Genomic DNA, 16742 nt, shown 5'->3' with positions numbered 1-16742 from the left:
TACTATTTATTATAGGGTTAGTGAGGGCTGATTAGGGGTTAATAACTTTATAATAGTAGCGCTCAGGGTCCGGTCGGCAGATTAAGGGTTAATAAGTGTAGGCAAATGGAGGCGACGTTGTGGGGGGCAGATTAGGGGTTAATAAATATAATTATAGGGGTCGGCGATGTTAGGGCAGCAGATTAGGGGTACATTGGGATATTGTAAGTAGCGGCGGTTTACGGAGCGGCAGATTAGGGGTTAATAATAATATGCAGGGGTCAGCGATAGCGGGGGGCGGCAGATTAGGGGTTTAATAAGTGTAAGGTTAGGGGGTGTTTAGACTCGGGGTACATGTTAGGGTGTTAGGTGCAGAGTCGGAGGAAGTGTTTCCGCATAGCAAACAATGGGGCTGCGTTAGTGGAGCTGAACGCGGCTTTTTTGCAGGAGTTAGGTTTTTTTTCAGCTCAAACAGCACCCATTGTTTTTTCTATGGGAGAATCGTGCACGAGCACGTTTTTGAGGGCTGGCCGCTTGCGTAAGCAACTCTGGTATCGAGAGTTGAAGCTGCGTTAAATATGCTCTACGCTCCTTTTTGGAGCCTAACGCAGCTTATGTGACTCTCAATACCAGAGTTATTTTTATGGTGCGGCCAGAAAAAAAGCCCGGCGTTAGATTTTCGGGTCGTTACCCGACAAAACTCCAAATCTAGCCGAATGTTAATTGGTAATTGAGGAAAATGGAAGATGCAATAATGCTTTCAAGGAAAATGGATAAACCATTCCTTGTTCCATTGCTAACAGTGGCCTAGATTTGGAGTTTTGTCAGTAACGACCCGCGTAGCTAACGCCGGCTTTTTTCTGGCCGCACCATAAAATAACTCTGGTAGTTGAGAGTCCACATAAAGGCTGCGTTAGGCTCCAAAAAAGGAGCGTAGAGCATATTTAACGCAGCTTCAACTCTCGATACCAGAGTTGCTTACGCAAGCGGCCAGCCTCAAAAACGTGCTCATGCACGATTCCCCATAGGAAACAATGGAGCTGTTTGAGCTGAAAAAAAACCTAAGACCTGAAAAAAGCCGCGTTCAGCTCCTAACGCAGCCCCATTGTTTGCTATGCGGAAACACTTCCTACGTCTGCACCTACACTCTAACATGTACCCCGAGTCTAAACACCCCTAACTTACACTTATTAACCCCCTAATCTGCCGCCCCCGCTATCGCTGACCCCTGCAATATTATTATTAACCCCTAATCTGCCGCTCCGTAAACCGCCGCTACTTACATTATCCCTATGTACCCCTAATCGGCTGCCCTAACATCGCCGACCCCTATATTAATATTATTAACCCCTTATCTGCCTCCCACAACGTCGCCTCCACCTGCCTACACTTATTAACCCCTAATCTGCCGACCGGACCGCACCGCTATTATTATAATGTTATTAACCCCCTAATCCGCCTCACTAACCCTTATAATAAATAGTATTAACCCCTAATCTGCCCTCCCTAACATCGCCGACACCTAAACTTCAAACATTAACCCCTAATCTGCCGACTGGAGCTCACCGCTATTCTATAAATGTATTAACCCCTAAAGCTAAGTCTAACCTAACACTAACACCCCCCTAAGTTAAATTTAATTTAAATCTAACGAAATTAATTAACTCTTATTAAATAAATTTTTCCTATTTAAAGCTAAATACTTACCTGTAAAATAAATCCTAATATAGCTACAATATAAATTATAATTATATTATAGCTATTTTAGGATTTATATTTATTTTACAGGTAACTTTGTATTTATTTTAACCAGGTACAATAGCTATTAAATAGTTAAGAACTATTTAATAGCTTAAAATAGTTAAAATAATTACAAAATTACCTGTAAAATAAATCCTAACCTAAGTTACAATTAAAACCTAACACTACACTATCAATAAATTAATTAAATAAACTACCTACAATTACCTACAATTAACCTAACCACTACACTATCAATAAATTAATTAAATACAATTCCTACAAATAAATACAATTAAATAAACTAGCTAAAGTACAAAAAAATAAAAAAGAACTAAGTTACAAAAAAATAAAAATATTTACAAACATAAGAAAAATATTACAACAATTTTAAACTAATTATACCTACTCTAAGCCCCCTAATAAAATAACAAAGACCCCCAAAATAAAAAAATGCCCTACCCTATTCTAAATTACTAAAGTTCAAAGCTCTTTTACTTACCAGCCCTGAACAGGGCCCTTTGCGGGGCATGCCCCAAGAAGTTCAGCTCTTTTGCCTGTAAAAAAAAACATACAATACCCAAGCCCCCCAACATTACAACCCACCACCCACATACCCCTAATCCAACCCAAACCCCCCCTTAAATAAACCTAACACTAAGCCCCTGAAGATCTTCCTACCTTGTCTTCACCTCCACCGGGTTCACCGATCTGTCCAGAAGAGCTCCTCCGATGTCCTGATCCAAGCCCAAGCGGGGGGCTGAAGAGGTCCATGAACCGGCTGAAGTCTTCATCCAAGCGGGGCAGAAGAGGTCTTTCCATCCGATTGAAGTCTTCATCCAAGCGGGATCATCTATGGTCATCCATCCGGGAGCGGAGCGGCAGGATCCTGAAGACCTCCGACGCGGAACATCCATCGTGGCCGACGAATGAACGACGAATGACGGTTCCTTTAAATGACGTCATCCAAGATGGCATCCCTCGAATTCGATTGGCTGATAGGATTCTATCAGCCAATCGAAATTAAGGTAGGAATATTCTGATTGGCTGATGGAATCAGCCAATCTGAATCAAGTTCAACCCGATTGGCTGATCCAATCAGCCAATCAGATTGAGCTTGCATTCTATTGGCTTGTTCCGATCAGCCAATAGAATGAGAGCTCAATCTGATTGGCTGATCGGATCAGCCAATCGGATTGAACTTGATTCTGATTGGCTGACTCCATCAGCCAATCAGAATATTCCTACCTTAATTCCGATTGGCTGATAGAATCCTATCAGCCAATCGGAATTCGAGGGACGCCATCTTGGATGACGTCATTTAAAGGAACCGTCATTCGTCGTTCAGTCGTCGGCCAGGATGGATGTTCCGCGTCGGAGGTCTTCAGGATCCTGCCGCTCCGCTCCGGATGGATGACCATAGAAGATCCCGCTTGGATGAAGACTTCAATCGATGGAAGACCTCTTCTGCCCCACTTGGATGAAGACTTCAGCCGGATCATGGACCTCTTCAGCCCCCCGCTTGGGCTTGGATCAGGACATCGGAGGAGCTCTTCTGGACAGATCGGTGAACCCGGTGAGGTGAAGACAAGGTAGGAAGATCTTCAGGGGCTTAGTGTTAGGTTTATTTAAGAGGGGTTTTGGGGTTAGATTAGGGGTATGTGGGTGGTGGGTTGTAATGTTGGGGGGCTTGGGTATTGTATGTTTTTTTTTTACAGGCAAAAGAGCTGAACTTCTTGGGGCATGCCCCGCAAAGGGCCCTGTTCAGGGCTGGTAAGGTAAAAGAGCTTTGAACTTAGTAATTTAGAATAGGGTAGGGGCATTTTTTTATTTGGGGGTCTTTGTTACTTTATTAGGGGGCTTAGAGTAGGTGTAATTAGTTTAAAATTGTTGTAATATTTTTCTTGTGTTTGTAAATATTTTTTATTTTTTGTAACTTAGTTCTTTTTATTTTTTGTACTTTAGCTAGTTTATTTAATTGTATTTATTTGTAGGAATTGTATTTATTAATTTATTGATAGTGTAGTGTTAGGTTAATTGTAGGTAATTGTAGGTAGTTTATTTAATTAATTTATTGATAGTGTAGTGTTAGGTTTAATTGTAACTTAGGTTAGGATTTATTTACAGGTAATTTTGTAATTATTTTAACTATTTTAGCTATTAAATAGTTCTTAACTATTTAATAGCTATTGTACCTGGTTAAAGATAAATACTTACCTGTAAAATAAATATAAATCCTAAAATAGCTATAATATAATTATAATTTATATTGTAGCTATATTAGGATTTATTTTACAGGTAAGTATTTATCTTTAAATAGAATAATTTATTTAATAAGAGTTAATTTATTTCGTTAGATTTTAAATTATATTTAACTTAGGGGGGTGTTAGTGTTAGGGTTAGACTTAGCTTTAGGGGTTAATACATTTATTAGAATAGCGGTGAGCTCCAGTCGGCAGATTAGGGGTTAATGTTTGAAGTTAGGTGTCGGCGATGTTAGGGAGGGCAGATTAGGGGTTAATACTATTTATTATAGGGTTAGTGAGGCGGATTAGGGGTTAATAACTTTATAATAATAGCGGTGCGGTCCGGTCGGCAGATTAGGGCTTAATAGGTGTAGGTAGCTGGCGGCGACGTTGTGGGGGGCAGGTTAGGGGTTAATAAATATAATACAGGGGTCGGCGGCGTTAGGGGCAGCAGATTAGGGGTACATAAGTATAACGTAGGTGGCGGCGCTTTGCGGTCAGCAGATTAGGGGTTAATTATTGTAGGTAGCTGGCGGCGACGTTGTGGGGGGCAGGTTAGGGGTTAATAAATATAATACAGGGGTCGGCGGTGTTAGGGGCAGCAGATTAGGGGTACATAAGGATAACGTAGGTGGCGGTCGGCAGATTAGGGGGTTAAAAAAAATTTAATCGAGTGGCGGCGATGTGGGGTGACCTCGGTTTAGGGGGTACATAGGTAGTTTATGGGTGTTAGTGTACTTTAGAGTACAGTAGTTAAGAGCTTTATAAACCGGCGTTAGCCCAGAAAGCTCTTAACTACTGACTTTTTTCCTGCGGCTGGAGTTTTGTCGTTAGATGTCTAACGCTCACTTCAGACACGACTCTAAATACCGGAGTTAGAAAAATCCCATTGAAAAGATAGGATACGCAATTGACGTAAGGGGATCTGCGGTATGGAAAAGTCGCGGCTGAAAAGTGAGCGTTTAGACCCTATTTTGAGTGACTCCAAATACCGGAGGTAGCCTAAAACCAGCGTTAGGAGCCTCTAACGCTGGGTTTTCACGGCTAACGGCCAAACTCCAAATCTAGGCCAGTGTGAGGTAATTCATTTCAGTCATCCAGTCAACCGCATACCGTGCAAGAATTGCAATATTATATTTCTTAATGTCAGGGAAACCCAGGCCTCATTTTTCTGTACCAAGTGATAATTTAGTTATTGATACTTTGTGTTTTTTATTATTCCAAACAAATTTAGCACATTCTTTATTAAAGCCTATCATATCTCGATTATGTAAAAATAAAGGCACATTGTGCATGATGTAGACTAGTTGCGGAAATAGAATGGATTTAATCATCATTATTCTAGCTGAAAGGGAGATAGGGAAGGAACTCCAGCTCTGTAGTTTTAGGGGCAGTTTTTCTTAAAAAAGGGTGTATAATTAACTAAGTAACATTGATTTGGGTCTAGATGAAGATAAATCCCTAGATACTTAAAACAGATTGCTTCTTTAAATGGATGGTCTATACAACTCTGTTTATTCTTATTCATCCATAATATTTCAGATTTACTTGCTTTAACTTTGTATCCGAAAAAAGGAACCGAAAGTTTCTAAGATACTAATGGCTTTTGGGATATTTGTTTTTGTATTCTTTAAAAATAAAAGCAAATCGTTTGCATAAAATGATAAGACAAATTTTTTCTCTCCTAACTGGATGCCTTGCATCTCTTTTTGTAACTTAATGGCGAGGGGTTCTATTGCGATATTGAATAATAATGGAGAAAGTGGGCATCCCTGTCTAGTTCCCCTACTTAGTGTCAACTTCGATGTTTGACTACCATTTATATTAATATACGATATAGGATATTCATATATAATTTTAACAAACTGGATGAAGTGACCTGAGAACCCAAACTTCTCTAAGGATTGTATATATATGGTCCCAGATCACTGCATCAAACGCTTTTTCTGCATCGATTGTTAGGAGAGCAAAATCCCTGATTAGTCTCTGTTTTTCCTATGTAATTTATTCCAGAAGAATTCCAACACCAGAGCTACCTTCCGTACATTCATTGATTGATGATGATCTACCCACCATAAAGCCAGTCTGGTCTTCATGTATAATCTGTGCCAGACACACTTTTAGTCTATTTGAAATAATATGGGTTAATAATTTATAATCTACATTAAGTAGTGAAATGGGTCTTGAGGGTCCTTTCCTTGTTTTAAAATGAATGATATAATTGATGCTGAAAAATATTTAGACATAGATTGAGCACTAACATAATAATTATTAAACACATCTGTTAGTGTATCTACTATCTCCAATTTTAAGATCTTATACATTTCTGCTGGTATCTGGTCAGGTCCAGGTGCTTTGTTAAGCTTGCTATGATCAATTGCTTCAAGGACCTCTTCTCTGTTAATAGGACTATTCATCTTCTCCAGTGAGTCTTGTGAAATTTTAGGCACAGTCATTTTATACCAAAACTCATTTTTGTTATTTATGTTCAATTCTTTATGAGCATATATTTCTAGGAAATACTCCATAAAGGTATTTTTAATATTAGTAAGATCGTGTATCTGTTATTACCACATATTATTGCTTCTATAGTGTTGGATCTTTTTCTGGCTTTATCTAACCTGGATAAGAATTTGGCCGACTTTCCATAGTGTCCTTTATATCGTGCATTAATTTTTAAATCTTCGCATGCCGCTTTCTGTTTTATAATAAGATCCCTCTCTAGTCTGGCTTGCTTGTATTTATCACAGTCCAGTAGTGGTACAGCACTCAGATAACAAGGTGGTGCAAGCTGTAAGGGTACCACACAAAACCCTTAAAGTAATAGCACAGTCCAAAAAATTCAGCAGCACTCACCACTATGTAGAAAATTCCATTTTTATTGGGATATTTCGAAATAGAAAAGACAACGTTTCGGACCTCTAGTCCTTAGTCATGTCAATACATAAATGCAGGTAACACACCTTAATATAGGGATAGGGGTTAATAACCACACCTACTTAATTAACAATTCACCTGTGCATACACACACATTTTTTCTTTGCAGTGTTACTTGTCCTTGAGAAGGATGTGCCATCTAGTGGTAGATATATAGTAATACACATTTAAAAAGACAACTATTACATATTGTTGCAAAAATAACAACAATTACAGAGTATCAGATACAGAGACTAATCCTATTGAAATATTTACAAAAAAACAGATAAATCATATTCTTTATTCATACCAACAGGTGCCATGGTTTCTAATTTATGAATCCAGAATACTTCCTTCTGTTCTTTGAGGAGAGATTTGTCTTTGAGAACAATCTCTTCATTCTATGTGGCGCCACTTGGTGGCGCTACATAGATGATATATTTGGAGTGTGGTTGGGCGACATTGGATCCCTATGGGAGTTTGTTAATCAGCTGAACAGTGCAACTACACATATTAAGTTTACACTTAAGCACAGTGAGGAAAGTATTGAATTTCTTGACACTAAAGTTTATAAATCAGGCAATAGTTTTGAAACAGATCTGTTTACCAAACCCACTGATAAAAACAGCCTGCTTCACTTTAATAGTTTTCACCCAGAATCCCTTAAAAGGTCTTTACCTCGCAGTCAACTCTTGAGAGTGAGAAGAATTGTGTCAGAGGACAAATTTGTGAGACAGAGATTGAACCAAATGGGTGACAAATTTATAGTGAGGGGGGTATCCCAGTGACTTAGTTAACAAAGAAATTGAAGAAGTGGCAACAGTGTCACGTAACAGCTTACTTGAGACAACAAAACCTAAAGTTAAGATGAAACAAAATCGGGTTGTCTTTGTTACAAAGTTTAACTCATTAAGCAGTAACATTAATTCTATTCTTAGGAGACACTGGCACATATTGAGCCAATGTAACCCTCATGTAACTGAGTTCCAGTCAGAATTCATGCCGGCTTATAAAAGAAGTAAGAATCTTAGAGATAGGCTAATTAGGGCTGATATAGGTACTGCTAAAACTAAAATACAGAGCTATATTACAGATAAAAATATGGGATGCTACCCATGTTTAGGCTGTGCTAGTTGCAATAATATGGTGAAGGGTAAATTTTTCTATCATCCACGTACAGGCAAGAAATATAACATCAGGGGTTTATTTACATGTAGAACCACATTTGCCATTTACATGATTAAATGCCCATGTGGGCGGAGTTACATCGGGGAGACCACCAGGATGGTCCGTGACAGGATATGTGAACACAAATCAGACATCAGAAATGGCAAAATAAAAAATCCAGTAGCTGAACACTTTATTCAGGCAGAACACAGGGTATGTCAATTAAGGTTTCAAATAATTGACCAGATTAGTTTACCCAGAAGGGGTGGTAATAGGGAGCTTTTTCTAAAACAGAAGGAAGTATTCTGGATTAATAAATTAGAAACCATGGCACCTGTTGGTATGAATAAAGAATATGATTTATCTGTTTTTTTGTAAATATTTCAATAGGATTAGTCTCTGTATCTGATACTCTGTAATTGTTGTTATTTTTGCAACAATATGTAATAGTTGTCTTTTTAAATGTGTATTACTATATATCTTGCTTGTATTTATCCCAACCCAACTTAGTGGATTTATTAATATAATTTCTGTAAGCATTTTGAACCTGGTTAGATAACTGTATTTCCTGTGTTTTAGCTTTTTTTCCTTACTATCATGTAGGCTTTAATCTAACCCCTTAAGCATGCCTTAGCCGTCTCCCAATAAACCTCGGTTTTATCTCTGTATGATTTATTAAATGTGCTAAAATCTCTCCATTTAGATACTAACCAGTTGGCAAATTCACTGTTATTTACTAGAAATTTTGGGGGGGAAATGAATTAGACTCTCCTTTTCCTATATTTGAGTTTAAACCTATATCTAATGAGATAATCGCATGGTCAGAAACTAATATCTCATGTATATTAGCCTTTACTTCTAGATTGATTATTTTATCCGATACTAGAAAAAAAATCTATCCTTGATAGAGAGCCATATGTCAAGAAATGTCATACTCTTACAAAATTGCTTAAATATTGCTGCCTTTTTATTAGAAAAAAAGATATCTTTCGACTGAATCTATCTAAATTTTCTGTGGGTATCAAGTTGAAGTCACCTGCAACAATTAAGTACTGACCTATATATCGAGATAATAGACAAATCAGGTTATTCCAGAAACTGGCCTCAACAGTATTTGGCCCATAGATATTGCAGATTATCAACTTATTTTCTTTCACTTGTAACTCCACTAATAGCCATCTTCCCTCCGGGTCCATCTCTACATTAATAATACTATAGACAAAATTTTTGTTAAATAATATGGCTACCCCCTTTGTCCTCTGTGAACAAGGGGTGGCTATAACCTCTCCAATCCACTTACTTTTAAGTTTACTAGCTTGCTTACCTTTTAGGTGGGTTTCTTGAATTAAAGCTATATCCGGCTGGTGTACTCCTAGCTGTCTAACGATTAGCTTGCTTTTAACTGGAGAGGTGATGCCACCCACATTCCATGAGAGGAATCTAAAAAATGTTGTCATTAGATTTGTCAATATAGTGAGGATGAAAGGGCACAGGACAAGAGACTGGTACTCAATACTGCTTTGGTATTGAAACTACTCATCAGATGGGAAAAATAAAAATTTAATTTGCTGTTAAATAAAGATTGGTTTTGGGCCAAATACAACGACATTTAAAATTAGAGGAATGAAAAGGGTGAGTTTAAAAACCTCCACTACGCAAATAATATGAAGAAAGAAAAAAAATAATATATATATATATATATATATATATATATATATATATATATATATATATATATATATATATATATATATACAACTCATTATGTAGTTCATTAACAAATCGAGACCAGCCAGGAGGCTTACTCTCCCCATAAAAAGCCAAGGATTCTAAATAAAATATGCAAACTAGGTTCACAGTAGCACACCTTTTTACTTCAAGTCTGCTTTCCAACAAATTCCCTCTGAGACATCAAATCATCACTATTCACACCGCTTATAGGCTTAACTAGGGTAAAAGGAGTGATTCATATCTATCCCATTGAGGAGAGAGAGAGAAGGGAGAAGAAAAAAATAAATAAAAATAAAATAAATTTAAAAACAGCCATGAGTCTCAACATTTCTTAACTTTCTTATTATTATTCTGATCTGCTCTAAATTGTGTATGTTTAACGAGAAAGAGTCAGGTTATTTTTGATAAAGTATGTCTTTGCCTCCTTTACGTTCCCTAAATTAACTATACCTTCTGTTCCTTCTATCAGAATTTTTGCTGGATACAATAATTTTGCCTTGTAGCCTGCTGAAATTAACTTGGTACAGAACGGAGCCATTTCTTTCCTCTTAGAGGCGGTGTCACTGGAATAATCCTGAAACAACAACATTTTGGATTCACCTATCGACAAATTCCCATTTTTCCTATAAAGTCTCAGAATATTTATTTTATCCTGGAAATTCAGGAACCTAACGATTATAGGTCTATAAATATTTTTCCCAGTGACACCGCTCCTAGGAGGACCCAATCTATGTGCTCTTTCAATCGCAATTGGTATATTCTGTTGCTTAAACCCCAAGATCTGTGGTAATATTACTGCCGAAAAGTTAAAGACATCTTTAAACTCCTCCGTTTCAGGCAGGCCTATAATTTTTAGATTGTTTCGCCTGGAGCGATCCTCTAGGTCGTCCAATCTAGCATTTAAAGCTAATAATTTTTTTTGTCCTGCACTGAAGCCACTTGTAGTTGGTGATTAAGAGTCAGCATTACTGGGTCACTGGTACCACCATCTCTGAAGTGAATACTTCCAGGATTCTCTTAGACTTCAGGCAGTTTTCACTGAGCCAAAAATAGATAAAACTTCTCAGATCTATTCCTTGGTCAGGCCGCTCATTGGTAGCAGTACTGTGGCTTCCGTTCCGTTAATCCTCCACTCAGAAGCCCATCAGATCCTGTTTCACTTTAATGCGGGAGGGAGTGTGCAACTGTCAGCACTCTTTCACCTCCTCAGGTGCAGCTATCCTTTGCGGGAGAAAGTCCCATAGAGACCTTTGCAAAATCACAGCCGCTATATTTTCCGATACCAGGGGACAACTCTAAGTTGGTGACATGTACACCAGCATCTTCCTTGTCTGTATTATATCCAGGTCTTTGCTGTAATATATTCCCTCTGGACCGCCAGCAGATAATCTCCTCTCACCTGCTTCCAGCCTGGTAAGCAATCACTCCCTCTGATTCTCAGCTCGGTCACTTGGAGCCGGCATTACAGGAGGCTCTGGCTGTGGCTCTAGCTAGTGAGCCTTAGTCGGCTCTGTGAAGCTTCCCAGTCTTGCCCCAATCAATCCTGGGGTATTGTCCTAGGGAGTATAGTGAAACTCCAACAACGGACCACGACGGGAGTAAGATCACACTCAAGCTCCATCTAGCTCCTCCTTCTGGAAGCCCTGATAACATTGTCAAATATTCCTAATCTAATAACCCCTTTTTAAAAAAAAAAAAAAAAAAAAAGGCCACCCTAAAATAAAAGCCTAATGTAATCTAAACTACCAATAGCCCTTAAAAGGGCCTTTTGTAAATTAAACAGCTCTTTTACCTAAATAATTACTAATCCCCCCCTCTAACATTAAAACCCCACCCACCAAACCCCCCCAAAAAAACTAACACTAATAAAAGGGCATTCAGCTCTTTTTTACTGCCCTTAAAAGGGCATTTAGCTAATTTTCACTTTGCCCAAAAAAACCCTAATTAAATTAAAAAAAAGAAAACTAACACTAAAGCCCCAATTAGGTACTCACGGTTCCTGAAATTTGGTAGAGACGGTCTTCTTCCAGGTGGATCCATCAACTTCATCCGCAGCGAAGGCGGAGCGGAGATGCAGAGCGTTGTTCCCAGATGTGGCGATCCTCGGCGGCGGCGGTCCCCGGCAGCGACACTCCTCTTGCGCGTGGAGGCTCCTCTTCATTCAATCGTCCACTGCACACTGAAACCAAGAGCAAGTGAAATCTTATTGGCTGGTAAACAAGCAATAGGATGAGAAACAACTGAAATCTTTTTTGGCTGTTCACCAGCCAATAAGATTTCAGTTGCTGTCATCCTATTGGCTGTTCACCAGCCAATAAGATTTCAGTTGCTGTCATCCAATTGGCTGATGTGAAAATATCAGCCAATAGGAATGCAAGATACCCCAATAAATATGGGGTACATTGCACTTAATCTTCAGTGTGTGGCGGACAATCGCATGAAGAGGAGCCTCCACGCCGCTGAGGAGTGCTGCCGCCGGGGACCGTCTCCGCCGAGGATCGCCACATCTGGGAACACCGCTCTGCGCAGCCTTCGCTGTAGATGAAGATGATGGACGCGCCTGGAAGAAGACCTTCTCCGCCGGACTTCAGGAACCATGAGTACCTATTTGGGGCTTTAGTATTATTTTTTTTTAATTTTTGGTGGGCATTTTTTAATTAGGGTTTTTTGAGCAATATGAAAAGAGCTGAATGCCCTTTTAAAGGGCAGTAAAAAAGAGATGAATGCCCTTTTAAGAGCAATGCCCATAAAAATGCCCCTTTAGGGGCAATGGGTAGTTTAGGTTTATTAGTGTTAGTTTTTTGGGTTTTATTGAGGGGTTGGGTGGGTGGGGGTTTTTAATGTTAGAGGGGGGGCTTAGTATATTTTTAGTGTAAAATATCTGATTTCTTTAGGGCAATGCCTGTAATTCTGTAATTTTAGATAATTTTAAACTTAGTTTTCTTTATTTTTAAAGTAATGTTAGGTTTTTAATTTTAATTGTAATTTTGGATTATTTTAATTTATGTAATGGGGTTAATTTAGGGGGTGTTAGGTTAGGGGGCTTAGTGATTAGTTATTTGCGTTGTGGGGTTTAGGGGTTAATAGATTTATTATGTTAATTGTAATATGGGTTAATGGTGGTTTATGGGTTAATAGATTTATTAGGTTAATTAGCGATGTGAGTTAATAGATGTATTAGGTAGTTTGCCATGTTGGTGTTGGCGGATTTAGGGGTTAATAATTTTATTAGGTAGTTGGTTAGTTGTTTTTTTTTTTGTTTTTTTTAAATGCTTATTGCGGACTGTTAGTTGTTTTGTTTTTTTAAATACTTATTGCGGGCGGTTAGGTTTCTTTTTTTTTGTAATGCCCCGTTTGCCTTTGCTGCATCCCGGGTGATTCCGAATTCTTTTAGCTGCCTCGCGCTGCCAACATTCTTTTTAGGATGCGTGCGCAACTGCCGATGGCGACGGACGCGTTACAAACGTGATTATAGTATAGATTGTATTCATTAATTTATGGGAGATTCCAGTTTAAAGGAACGTGAAAGACAAAACTCAATTTTCATGTTTCAGATAGAGCATGTCCTTTTTAGACACTTTCTCCTCTATTATAATTAATTTTTTCTGGTATCTTTGTTGAACAGCATATGTACATATGCTTAGCAACAATGATATACACTATTTGGAGCTCTCTGGAGATTTTTCTTGCCATTGCCTCATTAGATGTGTTCAACTAGCTCCCACTAGTGCATTGTTGCTCTGGAGCTGACTTTGACTATGTGTTTATTCTATTTGCAGGGGTTAAACACATAGTTCTATGCAACAGGGCAATAATAAAATGCTCCAACATATTAGAGCATTTTATTTTTCACTTTAATGTAGCTGTAATATTGTTTGACATAACCGGTGGAGGAGGAGCTGAGGAATTGACCTCTACTCATTATCATGGAAACCACATGATGACTTCATTTAAACCCACAGTAATATCTATAGATTCAGAATCGTGTTACATAATTATAGAACTCACTATGTTTACTAGTTTTTGTAACAAATGTGGCATCTCTCGATTTTAGGATCTCCTTCTTGTACTTTGGTTTGTGTCCCACTGCTGTTCCCTACCGTAACGAGCATATTTTGTTTGTGTACTAAGCTCATTCTACAATAAGTTAACTTTTTTCAGCAAATAACATTTATCCTTTCATAAAATACAAAATGTGTCTGGATGAGCTATGGGTGATGGAATTTAAAGGGACATTTTCATTTCTTAAATTACAAGCAACAGATTACAAGAGCTTTTAGTGGTTTATTAGTTGGCCAATTTGTATATGCTTAGCATATGTTTTATGATCTTTCTTTCTATCTCTTAAGCTTTGCCTGGGTACGCCCAACATACCATGACGCGCAGTATTTGGCTTAAGTACCGTAATAAAGCTATTTTCATCAATACATATTTTGATTGCACACAGAAATCACATTTATTATTTACTAGTGTGAAAGCCTGCCCAGAGGGCAGTCTATTGTGGTGACGGAACCACCGAACCACCCTGCCATTTTCAGAAGGGCAGTCCATTGTGGTGACGGAACCACCCTGCCGTTTTCGGAATCCACCTGGTTCCTGCTTACGCTGCATCCAGGTGGATTCCAAAAATGGATTCCGAAAATGTCAGGGTGGTGAAAGAATCCACCTGGATGAGTAATTTTAGTATTTTTTAGTTTAGTTAATTTGTGTTAATTAAGGGGGTGTTAGGTTAGGGGGCTTAGTAATTTAATTAGTTATTTGCGTTGTGGGTTTTGGCAGTTTAAGGGGTTAATAGGTTAATTAGGTTTATTGCGGTTTAGGGGTTAATAAGGTAAATAGGTTTATTGCGATGTGTGGGTTTTGCGGTTTAGGGGTTAATAGGTTAATTATGTTTATTGCAATGTGGGGGTTTTGCAGTTTGGGGGTTAATAGGGTAATTAGGTTTATTGCAATGTGTGGGCATTTGCTGTTTAGGGGTTAATAGGGTAATTAGGTTTACTGCGATGTGCAGGTTTTTGCAGTTTAGGGGTTAATAGGGTAATTACGTTTATTGCGATGTTGGTGGTTGACGATTAAGTTGTTAATTACTTTATTATTTTGCAATGTGTGGGTTTGCGGTGTATGTGTTAATGTGGGAGGTTCGTTTTTTTTTTTTATATACTTTGTGCGGGCGGTGTTTTTTTAATTTTTATATTTTGTAATGCTCCATCCCGGTGGATTCCGAAAGTGGCAGGGTGGTGAAAGAATTCACCTTCCATTGAGGATGTGCGCGCAACTTCCGACGGTGGCGGATATTACAAACGCAATTATAGTATAGATAAATGGTCAGACTCTCCGATCTGTTAACAATTAAAACAATTATATTCATAGACAAAAAAAAGTATCCTATTACATTAGTGCATTTCCCAATAGCCCCCATTTTTAGGAAATATATTTTAAATTTATTGGCTTAGTTTCTATTTGTCTATCTCTCTCTCTCTATCTATGCCTGTCTGTCAATCCCCCCTTATAGGTATTGCCTGTAACACTCTTGCACTGCCAGTGATTGGATTAAAGGGACAGTTTACTCAAAAAATGTCACCCTTTTAATTTGTTCCCAATGATCCACTTTACCTGCTGGAGTGTATTAAATTGATTACAAGTAGCTCCTTTACCCTTATATTGGCATTTGAAATAGTTGATTTAGCATGTGGTATCCCCACCTATGCTGAAAGTTTGTGGCCGCAGGTCCCAGCTATAGATAAGCTTTGTAAACACAGCCAGCAGAAGAAATTGTACTCCCAGTGGGATATAGCAGAGATAAGGTAATACAATGTTGATTTTCCATTGTTCTCTCCAAGTACTGGTGATTGTTTTATGGACAGATATAAGATAAAGAAGCAGGTATATGTGCACAATGTGATACAGTAATGAGATCTGATTATACCTACAACAGGGATCGACAAACCCAGGAGCCTGGGAGCCACTGGCTCCTATAATCTTACTCCTGGCTCCTAACTTTTTGGGTTATTCTTCATATATCTATATACAAATTCAACTGTCTGGCTCCTAAAATTTTGCTTGGCTCCCAAATATTCTTACTGGCTCCTAATTTTTAAACAGATTTGTCAAGCACTGATTACAAGCTCAACCCATTTTATTAGGTTGTGGCTTCAAAACACAAAATCAGAGCTTTAATATACACAAAAAAACATAAAAGCTATTTTTCATACATTTTTTTCTCTGCAGTTGGTAAAAAAAGCAATTGTAAACACATTAAGCGAAAAACTATTTTTCCGTATACTGTCCCTTTAAGATCACTTGTATTATAAGACACAAGTTACTTTGCCAGTTCTTTGCATTCTTCCCCACCCAGGTGATGTCTCTACAAGCATTTTGCTTATTACTATTATGCTTAAAACATATCCCCTGCTTAAAGGGACATTAATTAAAATAATGTTTTCTTTGCTGCATCTATAAGGTATTGTAAAATATACAACAGTTTGTGTGGGTTTTTTTAAATTGATGTTTATGTGCTGAAAAATTAATTTTCAACTTATCCTTTTCTTATCCTTTGGTGAAAGAGAACTCTTAGAACACAAGGGCCACACCTGGAGAAAAAAGATTTGTGAAATCTCCAATTTACATAAAAGTTTGTACTTTAATAACTGATTATGAGAAGCATTGCCAGCCCAGCACAAACACATTGTCCAGGGGCGTAACAAAAATATATTTAGCTTCTGTTCCCAGGCTCTATGTTTTGCCCACAGCAAGTTAAACTAAACCAGGCTCTGTGTATGCAAGATTGGTGAGATACGCTGCTTCCACTCACCACAAATAGGCTTAGAAGGGTATTTAGATCAAAGGAATCATAAATCATGTTTAGTTACTCTCTGAAGTGCCTAATATATTATAGGGAGTTAAGGCCGACTTCTTTATTAACAAAGAGTTTGCTGAAATATTGTTTATTTATAAAGCATTCTA

At 38.1% G+C, this 16742-nt stretch overlaps 1 protein-coding gene across 3 annotated transcripts in view; it reads right to left on the bottom strand.

The window, feature by feature from the left end:
* The window catches only part of DENND2B (DENN domain containing 2B), an 804449-nt gene that overhangs the window by 422009 nt on the left and 365698 nt on the right, over positions 1-16742 (bottom strand). The window lies entirely within an intron of this gene.

The sequence above is a fragment of the Bombina bombina genome, chromosome 7 (genome assembly GCF_027579735.1).
Source record: "Bombina bombina isolate aBomBom1 chromosome 7, aBomBom1.pri, whole genome shotgun sequence".
Taxonomy (NCBI): domain Eukaryota; kingdom Metazoa; phylum Chordata; class Amphibia; order Anura; family Bombinatoridae; genus Bombina; species Bombina bombina.
This window is presented reverse-complemented; position numbering and strand designations above follow the sequence as displayed.